The following is a 12240-nucleotide window of genomic DNA, read 5'->3' on the forward strand; positions in this document are numbered from 1 at the left end:
TTAACCTTGAATGGGGAATGCTCGTCCTCAGAGATCTCATAAGCGCCATATGGGAACACCTTTGTAATGACATATGGCCCACTCCATCTCGATCTAAGCTTGCTCGGGAAAAGCTTCAAGCGGGAGTTGAATAGGAGAACCTTTTGGCCTATGGCGAACTCTTTCTTGATAATTTGGGCATCATGCCAAGCCTTGGTTCTTGCCTTGTACATGCTTGCACTATCGTAGGCATTCATTCTCAACTCTTCCAACTCATGAAGCTCTAGGAGTCTTTACTCACTTGCACTATGGAGATCGAAGTTGATTTTCTTAATAGCCCAATGAGTCCGATGCTCCATCTCTATGGGTAAATGACAATTTTTTCCATAAACAAGCTTATAGGGGGTAGTCCCTATTAGAGTCTTGAAAGCGGTCCTATATGCCCTTAAAGAGTTAATGAGCCTATAAGACCAATCTTTCCTTGTTCTAGCCACCGTCTTCTCCAAGATGACCTTGAGCTCTCTATTGGTGATCTCCGCTTGACCACTCGTTTGAGGGTGGTAAGCAAGCCCTCTCTTGTGAGATACACCATACTTGTCGAGAAGTCTATTAAAGCTGTGGTGCTTGAAATGCGACCCCCCATCACTAATAATGGCCCTAGGAACACCGAATCTCGGAAAGATCACCTTCTTGAATAAATTGACTACCACTTTTGAATCATTCGTAGGAGAAGCCACGACTTCCGCTCATTTAGAGACATAGTTAACGGCTACCAAGATGTACTTGTTTCCTTGAGAAGAAATGAAAGGTCCCATGAAATCTATAGCCCATACATTGAAGACCTCGAGCTCAAGGATAGGGTTTTGAGGCATTTCGTCCCTTCTAGAGCTGTTCCCCGTCCTTTGACACCTATCACAAGTCTTGACAAATTTCTAAGCATCCTTAAATAGAGAGGGCCAAAAGAGCATAGATTGCAAGATCTTGGAAGCAGTCTTTTGAGCACTCATATGCCCACCACAAGGGGAAGAGTGGCACATATGGAGGACTCTTTGAATCTCATCATTGGGGACGCATCGTCTTAGCAAACCATCTACTCCTCTTTTCATCAAAATGGGGTCATTCCAAATATATCGCTTGGCTTCATGCTTGAGTTTTCGACATTGTTGGGAGGTGAAATCGGGAGGTATGGCACTACAAGCCAAATAATTCACTATGTCCGCATACCATGGCTCCGTCTTCTCCTCAAGAGCATATAGAACATCATCCTTTAAAGCATCTTCTATTAGCAAACCGTCTTCATGAATCCTTGCACTACCCAACCTAGAAAGGTGATCCGCCACCACATTCTCGGCCCCCTTTTTATCTCTCATTTCATAATCAAAATCTTGGAGGACCAAAACCCATCTCAACAATCTCGATTTAGCCTCCTTCTTGCTTATCAAATATTTGAGAGCCGAGTGGTCGGTGTACACTATTGTCCTAGAACCAATGAGGTAGGTTCTAAATTTCTCAAATGAATGGATAATGGCCAAGAATTCCTTCTCGGTAGTTGTATAATTCCGTTGCGCATCGTTGAGAGTCTTGAACAAGTAATGTATAGCATGAAGTTTTCCTTCCTTTCGTTGTCCAAGTACCGAGCCAATGGCCTCGTCACTTGAATCACACATTAGTTCGAATGGTAGAGACCAATGATGTCCTTTGACTACGGGAGCGGTGCAAAGAGCTTCTTTCAACCTACAAAACGATTCTTGACAAGCATCATCAAACACAAATTCTTTTTCTTGTTACAAGAGGGATGTGAGAGGTTTGGTAATTAATGAAAAATCTTTTATGAAACGCCGATAAAACCCGGCATGGCCAAGAAAAGATCTCACTTCCCTCACATTGGTGGGGGGAGGAAGTTTCTCAATAACCTCTACCTTGGCTTTATCCACCTCAATGCTGGCATGGGAGATTTTGTGCCCAAGAACGATCCCACTCTCTACCATAAAATGGAACTTTTCCCAATTCAACACGAGGTTAGCCCTCTCATATCTTTCCGAGAAACGAGATAAATTGGATAGACAATCTTCATAGGTGGCTCCTCTAATGGAGAAATCGTCCATGAAAACTTCTATCTCATCCTCAATCATATCACTAAAGATTGACATCATACAACGTTGGAATGTTGCGGGGGCATTACATAGTCCTAAAGGCATCCTACGATACGCATAGGTACCGTAGGGACATGTGAAAGTCGTCTTCTCTTGATCCTTGGGGTCAATCAGGATTTGGAAAAATCCCGAGGAACTATCAAGGAAACAATAGAAGGAGTGATTTGTAATCCTTTCCAACATTTGATCAATGAACAGCAATGGAAAATGATCTTTGCATGTACTTGTGTTGAGTTAGCGGTAGTCAATACACATACGCTAACCGGTAACAAGCCTAGTAGGAACTAGTAGTTTATCATGATCATTTTTCACCACCGTCATGCCACCCTTTTTTGGCATAACTTGTACGGGGGATACCCAATCACTATGAGCAATTGGGTAAATAATTCCCGCATCTAGAAGCTTAGCAACTTCCTTTCGCATAACCTCTTGCATGGAAGGATTAAGCTTCCTTTGCCTTTGCCTAACGGGTTTAGCATCTCCCTATAGATCAATTTTGTGCATGCATAAGGATGGACTTATACCCTTGATGTCATCAATGGTATAACCCAAAGCCTTCTTGTGTTTTCTTAAAACATTGATCAAGAGGGAGGTTTGCTCCTCTGTTAGATTTGAATTGATAATTACGGGAAAAGATTCATCGGAATCAAGATATGCATACCTCAAGCTTAAAGGTAGAGGTTTCAAGTCTACCTTTTGTGCTCCCTTACCATTGAAACTTTCTTCTCTTTCTTCAACTTAAAAGAGGTCATGAGTGAAAGGGGCCTCTTCCTCCATGCCTTCGTCCTTGCACTCCCTTTTGCTTTCCTCAAGCAAATCCTCATAAAATTGCATGTCTTCCTTGTGAGCTCCTATCTTGGATTCATTCAATAACACACTTTCAAGAGGATCATTAGTAGTATGCAAATGGGAGTGAGAAAATTCATTTAACACATTATCAAGAACATCAATTCTAAAACATTCAACACTTGAGGAAGGTTGTTGCATGACACTATTCAAATCAAAATTCAATTGAGTCTTTGTCAATTTTTAGGGTCATCTTACCCTCATTCACATCGATGATTGCTCTAGAAGTAGCTAGAAATGGTCTACAAAAATTATAGGTATCCTCTCATCCTCATCCATCTCTAGCACATAAAAGTCCACGGGAAATGTGAACTTTCCAATCTTAAGGGGATGTCCTCAACTTTACCCATGGGAAACTTGGTAGAACGGTCCGCTAGTTGGAGTGTAACATTTGTGGGTGAGAGGGTTCCTACACTAAGCTTTTGGTAGACGGAATAGGGCATAAGACTCACACTTGCTCCTAAATCACACAACACTTTGTCAAACTCGACAGCATTAATGGAACAAGGGATGGAGAAACTACCCAGATCTTTCAACTTGGTAGGGAGTTTGTTAGAAAGGATGGCACTACAATTAGCGGTTAGGTTCACGGTTTCACACTCCCTTCTTGCACTCAAAAGGTCCTTCAAGAATTTAGAGTAGTGGGGCATTTGTTTCATAGCATCAACAAAAGGAAGGGAAACATGCAAATTCTTAATGACATCCAAAAACTTCTCAAATTGAGCATCAAGCTTGGCTCTCACAAATCGTTGTGGAAAGGGTAGTTTTTCCTCTCTAGGTTGGCGATTTAGGGGAAAGGGGGTAACTTCTTTCTCCTTTGGTACCTCAACCTCTCTTGGTCCTCTTCATGAATTTTCATTAAAGCATCTAATTTAGCCATCATGGGATCATTTGGAGGAGCTTCAAGTTGAAGATGTTGTTGAGGTGGGGGAAGTTGGGGTTGATGGAAACCCGAAGGCCTATTAGTTTGGGCATAATTAGAAGCATGTTGACCCCTATTGCCTCTAGTGCCCTGGTTAGGAACATTTCTTTGTTGATTGTTTCCCATCTTACTTTGATCACCAAAATTTTGATTTTGATGGTCATAGTATCGGGAGTTAGGTTGTTAATTTTGTTTACCATACCCTCTTTGGTTAGAGTAGCCTCTTCCATTAAAGTTGGAAGGGCCTCCCCCACCATGGTATTGGTTATCATAACCACCACCACCTTGGTTCCAACCATAGTTTCCACTTTGATTCCAATTCTCCGTTTGATTGGAGTTTGGCCTTATATTCCCCATATTTACCATTCTAGGAGCAAAGTTCATAGCATTAACATCTTCCACATTTTCATTATGTTCTTGGGGAGGGGATTGAATTTCACAAGAATATACACATTGAGCGGTATCATGGTCATAGGTTCCACAATTAGCACAAAACAAACATCCTTGAGGCATTGTATTGTAAGAAGAAGGGGAAAAAGTGTTCATACCATTGCCTCCCTTGGTTGAAGAGGAGGTATTACCTTGAGGATTGGATCTCTCCTTCATTAGCTCGTCCATTTGCTTGGTCATTTGGGAGATTTGGGTAGAGAGGTTGTTGATTGTGTTGGCTTTCTCTAATGCATAAACGCCCTTGCTAGATGTAGCATCTCTATTTCCTTCATACCAATCTTCAAAGTGCTTTGCGGCCTCCTCTATGATATGTTCCACTTCATCTTCTCCTTTGTTCATGATTGAGCCACCGGCTCCGGCATCTAAGCTTGTTCTTCCTTAAGGTGTGAGACCACCATAGAAAGTGTGAATGAGTTGATACTTAGGTATTCCATGATGTGGACATTGGCGTTGGAGTTCTTTGTATCGTTCCCAAGCCGCACTTAGGCACTTACCACTCTTTTGGCGGAAGCCTTGAATCAAAGATCGAGCTTCGGTAGTTTTTCAATGATTATAAAACCTCCTCAAGAATGCCGTAGTAACTTGGTCCCAAGTTGTGTTAGGGTTTGGGGGCACCTCCTTCTCTAGCCACTCTAAATCTCTCCCAATTAAAGAGAACAAGAACATCTTGAGTCGAATGTATACTTGGATTACCCCATTGGTTTTTATTGTATCACAATACTTCTCGAACTCATTTAGATGTTCATGAGGGCTCTCATTCTTTCCAACCGAGAATTGTTTCCACTCTATCAAGGCGATCAAATTGGGCTTGATTTCGAAATTATTGGCTTGAGTAGTAGGAGCTAGGATTCCAGCTTGCGCCCTAAAGGCTTCGGGAGCCCCAAGACGACCCAAAGGTGTATTCTTTCCCATTTTAGGGGGTTGCACACTCTCAAAATCGAAGGTTGAAAAAGGATTGATTTTCGAACTTGATGAAAAATTAGGACTACTTACGTCTTCACTTGAGGGTGAGGAAGGTGGAGTATCTTCTTATTCTCTCACTCCTTCTCTTACAGGAGTATGGGAATTTCTACTCCTTTCTCTCGCTTCTCTTCTTAGCAAGGATAAAGACCTCTCAAGCTCGGGATCAATGGGGACCAAAGACCTTGAGCGGGTTCGACCTCTGTTCATACAACAAAACTAAGAAGAAAGTGAGCACTGACAAGCAACAAAAGTAACCAAAACTAGCAAATAAAAGGTTAAATACTCTCAATAAAGCAATGAAATAGCAATGGAAGCCGTCTCCCCAACAACGGTGCCAATTTGACAAGAGATATAAACATGTCGTCAAGTGCTTAACCCTAAATCAACTAAAATTTATATAGCCTAAATGAACCAAATACAAGTATAAGGTAAGCAAAGGATCGAACCGCAGGGAGAAGCTAAACACTGTGATCACTTCTAAACAATTAAGCTATCTCGAGACGGAGAACGGAATTATCTAAGAGATTAAAGCTAGAGTGAAATGAACTAAGACAATATAAAGAGAACACCAAGGGGAATGGGTAGATGTAGGTTTTACTTGAAAATGCAATAAAATGGGAACAAATCGATAATGAACTAAACATGCATGAATATCGACATAAAGGGTCCAATCTAGCCACCTTTCGGGGTCAATTGGCTTCTCCTAAAATAGCCTCTATGCTTCCACATTAGAACCATATATTGGGAGGTGTAATTAAGTAACAATCGATACAAATGAACTTAGCTAAGTCAACTATCATTTCATTTATCAAAGATTCACCTTCAATCAACTAACAACGTGCACTTTGCAAGAAGATCGAAGAACAATCAAGCATGTAAAGACTTTAATCACAATCAACTTGAATCCCAACACTATAAACATGAACAAATTCCAAATACATCATCCCCACACCCTTGGCTAGATAACTACCCACTATCCATGGAAACCATCAAGTCAATCATGAAATGAACAAGCAAATGCATGATTAATGAGTAATTAACAAAGAAAAAGCAATCTAAAACAAAATCAAATAGCAAAGTAAAGTGAAAAGAGTAAGGAAATGCTCATTCATTGAAGTTGAAGTTCTACAAAGAGGTTGATTAAGTTTCTTCTTCAAAATCCAAGCTCAACAATGGAGGAATCCACACTTTCTCTCTCTAAAATGCCAAAACTAATGGTGTTTCTCTCTCTAGATTAAACTAAAAATCAGAAAATAAAGCTAAGCTACTCTAATTACAAAACAAGGGAGAGTACGGACTATATATATGTTTGAAAAGAAGAAGAAATCGATGACTTAAACCCAGCGATGCACGCCCGCACAAGCTCATGCGCGCCGGCGCGGACCATATGTCCGCCCTCTACTGCATACGCGCGCCCGTAACTTTGTGGGTACGGAGAACAAAGACTAAGATAGGCGCGCCCGCAAACAATATCGTGCGCCCGCGCAGAGTAGTGCGCACCCGCACAAGGGTCGCGCAGCAGGCGCGCAAAACTCCTTAACTTGCTTCTAATTTCCTTCCTTTATCAACGCGCCTTCTCACAGTGTTGCGCGCCCGCGCAGCATGGGTGCGCGCCTTCTTAATGGCCGCGCAATGGTCGTGCAAAACAATCTGCCTTGCCCCTTTGAGTTCTCGACCTGCGCGCCTTCTTACAGTCCTGCGCGCCCACGCAGGCCTCATGCGTGCTCTCTCAAGGGGGGGGGGAGCGCAACATCCTGTAGCTAAACTCTTACTCTTTTGAAGACCACGGTTCCTACAAAAACACGAACAAGGGAACCAAGGTAAAAAATAGGAAAAGGAGGTAAAAACTAAGAAAGAAGACGAATAAAAGAAAAGAGAACTAAAGACAATAAAGAGGGTACAAACAAGCTACATGTACGGGAAAAACCGTTAAAAACAAGCCCTTAATCGTGGCATAAATGCCACTCATCACTTCACTATGTTGTGCATGGCGTAGAAGACTAGGAAATTAGGGGTAAAGCCCATCCAAAGGCATGTCACCAAATACCTGAAAATATTTGCCCAACTGTTCATCCCTAGCTGGAACAGGGCAATTTGATAATATGTCCAGCAACTCCTTGATGAATGGATGAAGAGGAAAACAAAGGCCGACCTCCAAGGCAGCCCTATATACATTGAAACCCCGAGGAGTAACGGTCGGTTCATCCGAATCGGCCACCGAATTAGAAGTCCATGGCGGCTGGATCTTGAAGTCTTCCCCCAGCATGAGGAACCTCTCAAACGACTCAAACTTGTCGTTGAGGAAACTCAAGGTTGTTGCCCATATCTCACAGTCGTATGGGCTGTCAAAGTCAGTCTCCTCCTCCGCGGCTGGGGCGTCAGGGTTTTCATCTCCCTGCTCGGCAGGTTGAGGTTCGGGTGTCCTCACCGAACCAAAGTCAGCAAAAAGAACTTTGTCCACCTCAGCCGAGCTTCCTCCAACCGAGCCCTACCCTAGCTCGGTAATCTCTACACTTTCAGGCACTAAGAGAGCCTTGCCCTTGTCTTTAGCTCTACCCCAAGAACCGTGACTTCCAGATGGAACATTACGGGGGCGGTTGGTCGGCTCAGCAATATGAATGCCAGTTCGAGGCCTGGCCGACCCAGAATGTTATGGAGAGGGGGTGGTAAAAACTGTTCAGATGACACATGAGGCTGGGACCGATTTTGGACAGATTGAACAGCCTCCGATCGAGATGAAGAACGAGGCCTCCGTGAAGAATGTCTCTCAGACGATCTTACGTACGAGCTGATATGTTGTGCTGGGAGTAGATTTGGGGTAACCCCGGACACAAACCTAGAAGAAAAAGTGTTTAGCTGATTTGCAGTCGGGGTCCGTCCGGAGTTCCTCACTGATTTTGGCGCTACTCAAAAGAAGTAGTCACCTCAATCACCTAGCATGCACTGCCACTAACAGTGGTAGAGGTATTTGTGTTTGTGTCCGTATTGGTGGTCTCCACGTCCGTATTATTCGGATCATAGGAGGCCAAAGGTTGGATTTTGCTTTCGTCCGGATTTCTTACAGCATAAGGGTCATATGTCTTCCTCGTACGCACCATGTTCGACTGCAGGGACATAGAAGAATAGTTGGGGGTGAGTTGGAACACACTAGACTTGGACCCACTCCATAAAGGCAAAGACTCGTCCCCATCCACTCTAGGTTCCTCAGTCCCGGGAAAACAGACGGCCTCATGAGGAGAAACGGACGAGGCCGTGTGTTGAGCTAGTGTGTTTGGAAATAAAACAAGTATAAAAAGAAAATGGAAAAAGGAAAGAGAAAAGAAAAGTATTCGGTTACCTCTGTCCGAGTAGAAAACTCGATGACTTTGAAGATCTTGGTGAAGATTGACCTTAGAACTCAACCTTTTGTCCAGAAAACACCAAATGCACGGTGAAAACCTCAAAGATTCAAAGGAAAAACAACTTTCTCTCTCTCTAGAAGCTCTGACTTCTCTCTAGAAAGTGAAATAAACCAAAGTAACAAAATGAGGTCAAACCCCCACTATTTATAGGCAAAAATTTACAGGGGCATGATGGTAAAATCACCTTTCCCGTCTACAGAAATCCAACAGTTAAACTCTTTGAAAGTTTAACCTAGAAGTCAAACGGTTGAAAACCGTTCTGTCATTAAAGATAGGAATTCGAACAGGCGTCATAAAGACCCGTCAAAGTTAAGGTTCCTCTTGGAACTTGAACCATTTTTCCGGAAAATCCGGAAGAAAATTAATCGTTTTCGAAAGCTATTCAGCCAAAACCGACCGTCTGACTACCAGAGAGGGACCCTTGGGGAAATCAAGCGAACCGTATAAGGCTCTCAGCCCAAAAGCTCCCAGATAAATGGACGAATCCGTCCGACCTTTGCTAGAATTCCGAGTTCCTCACAAAAGCCCAAGTCCTTAAGAAAAATGGGGTTTAGAGGAGGCGGCCCGTGGCGTACAAACCACCCCCTCTGAGGGGAAAATGTTTAGGGTAAAAACACCCCAAATACGTGGTCCAGTCCCATAGAGACACGTGGTTCAAATTAAAAAGTGACACGTGTCCCTATAAGAAGATGACACGTTTTAAACTATTACATGAGCCCTTGAAAAAGAGAATAAAGGGCCTCCTTACATCAAGAGGCCTAAGTCCCGAGAAAGCTGCAAAACGACGCCCCTAGGACACATGTCCTCTCCTGATTGCGCCACCAATCAGGGTGCAGAATATTAGGGCAGCAACCCTAAGGGTATAATTTCCCACCCCTATAAATACCCCAATCATTTATGATGGGGGGATGGATTGTGACATAGCATTTAAGAGCACACTCAAGCTCCAACTTCTCTCTACTTTCTCTCTCTAGCTTTTCTGATTTTCGGTTACTAACTTGACCGTCAGAGGCGAATATTCTGGCAACAGGATATTCGTTCTTTTGCAGGTTTTCGAGCCAATCTGTCCGAAGAGCGCGAATGATATCCCAAGGGAAATCCAAAAAATCCCCGAAATAGCTACCTATATTTAATTCATGAAAAATCCCAAGCATAAATCTTATAAAACTGAAGTAGAAAATCAACTTGGGAAAATAATTAAGAAAGTTATATCTAACCGTGGTGGTGAATACTATGGCAAATGACGCTTCTGGTGAACAACATCGTTGGACATTTGCTAAATTTCTAGAGGAATGTGGAATTGTCCCTCAATGCACCATGTCAAGATCACCTCACGTGAATAGTGTAGCTGAGAGGTGCAATAAAACACTACTAGAGATGGTAAGGAGTCTGGTTAGTCACTACCTTATCGAAATCCTTGTAGGGAGAGGCAATTAAGACTGCAACTTATATTCTTAATAGCGTACCAACTAAGGCAGCTTCTAAAATCCCTTATGAACTATGGGCCGGTAACAACCCAATATAAAGCATTTACACATTTGTGGTTGTTTAGCTGAGGCAAGGCCTTATAGGCCAAATGAAAAGGAACTGGACTTTAGAATTGTTAGTTGTTACTTTGTTAGGTACCGTGAAAAGTCTAAGGGGTATAAGTTCTATGATCCCACAACTGGACCTATTTTTGAGACGGGAAGTGCCAGATTTTTTTGAAGATGTTGAGTTTGGAGGCGAAGATAAGGTTAAAGAATTTATCTTTGAAGAGGAAAGTTTCTCTTCCTTTAGTTGTCATCAATCATGATCAGACATCCATTCTTGACATGATTGAAGGAAAAACTCCAAAAGCTCAAAATAAATCTCCTATTCAGAATCAATAGGAAATTCCTAATGAACAAACTCAACAACTTCAAGAACCAACATGAAACTTCTAGAAACTCAAAATGATTCCCTTATTTAGAATCAACAGGAAATTCCTAATGAACACACTCAACAACTTCAAGAACCAACGCCATTAAGGAGATCCACTAGAGAACGAAGAAGTGCAGTTTTAGATTACTACATTGTTTTTCTCCAAGAACAGGAGGATAATAATGGAATTAGTGAAGAATTTTTTTTGCACTACTTCAAGAACAAGAGTTGGATAATGAAATGGCGGATAATGATCCAACCATCGTTCTCCAAGCCATAGAAGGCCCTTAATCTCAAGAGTGGATTGATGCCATGAACGAGGAAATTAAATCCATGATGGACAATGACGTTTAGGACCTTGTTCCATTGCCTTAAGGTGTGGAAACCATTGGTTGTAAATGGATTTTTATGACCAAAAGGGATTGAAATGGCAACATGATAAGGCACAAGGCTGGTTTTGTCGCTAAGGACTATACTCAAAAGGAAGGCATTGATTATAAGGAGACTTATTCACCAGTATCTTCTAAAGACTCTTTTAGGATTATGATGGCACTTTTGGCATATTATGATCTTGAGTTACATCAGATGGATGTTAAAACAACATTTCTCAATGGTGACATTGAGGAAACCATCTATATGTAGCAACCAAAAAACTTTATTTCGGGAGATTCAAAGAAAATGCAGCAACCAGGAAACCATCTAAGAAGTCATACAAGCTTCTCGTCAGTGGTATTTTAAGTTTCATCAAGCTGTTATTTCTCACGGTTTTGAGAAAAATATAGTTGATGATTGTGTGTACCATAAGTTTAGTGGGAGTAATTAAGCATGTTTTCCTAATTTTATATGTTGATGACATATTTCTTGGCAGCAACAATATAGGCTATTTGCACGAAACCAAGAGATTTTTGTCAAATCACTTTGAGGTGAAAGATCTTGGGGACGCCCCTTTAGCGTTAGGGATACAAATTCATCGATATTGCCATCAAGGAACTCTTGGATTGTCACAAAAGGGCTATATCGAGAAAGTTTTAAAAGGTTTGGCATGCAAGATTGTAAACCAAGTGATACCCTTGTGGTTAAGGGAGACAAGTTCATTCTCACTCAATGCTCAAAGAATAACTTTGAGAATGTAGAAATGAAGAAGATCCTTTATGCATCAGCTGTAGGGAGCCTTATGTATGCTCAAGTTTGTACCCATCCAGATATTGCATACATTGTTGGAATGTTGGGCAGATATCTAAGCAATCTAGGATTTGATCATTGGAAAGTAGTAAAAAGGGTTGTGCAGTATTTACAGAGAATAAAGGATTACATGCTTACTTACAATAGGTCATCAGATCGACTTGAGATCATTGTATACACTGATTCTGACTTTGTTAGATGTCAAGATAGCCTGAAATCCACATCTGGCTACAACTTTGTCATGGTGGGAGGAACTGTCTCTTGGAAAAGTGTCAAATTGACTCTTACAACTACTTCCACCATGGAAGCAGAATTCATAGCTTGTTATGAGGCATCAAACCATGCATTGTGGTTAAGTAATTTTGTCACAGGTCTACGCATAGTGAATGGTATTGATAGACCATTCAAATTGCTATGTGACAACAGGTCAGCAGTATTGTAA

The 12240-nt window shown here is 41.9% G+C and overlaps 1 non-coding gene and 1 pseudogene across 1 annotated transcript; both read left to right on the forward strand.

Annotated features, from left to right (window-relative positions):
- The first annotated feature begins 4777 nt into the window (after positions 1 to 4777).
- Positions 4778 to 4883, forward strand: LOC145593334 (small nucleolar RNA R71). The gene has a single exon (XR_014102681.1). It is a non-coding gene; the product is annotated as a small nucleolar RNA R71 (small nucleolar RNA).
- A 6775-nt stretch (positions 4884 to 11658) lies between these two features.
- On the forward strand, positions 11659 to 12240 carry LOC145591998 (secreted RxLR effector protein 161 pseudogene; annotated as a pseudogene).

This window comes from Chenopodium album, chromosome 18 (genome assembly GCF_948465745.1).
Source record: "Chenopodium album chromosome 18, dcCheAlbu1.1, whole genome shotgun sequence".
Lineage (NCBI taxonomy): Eukaryota > Viridiplantae > Streptophyta > Magnoliopsida > Caryophyllales > Amaranthaceae > Chenopodium > Chenopodium album.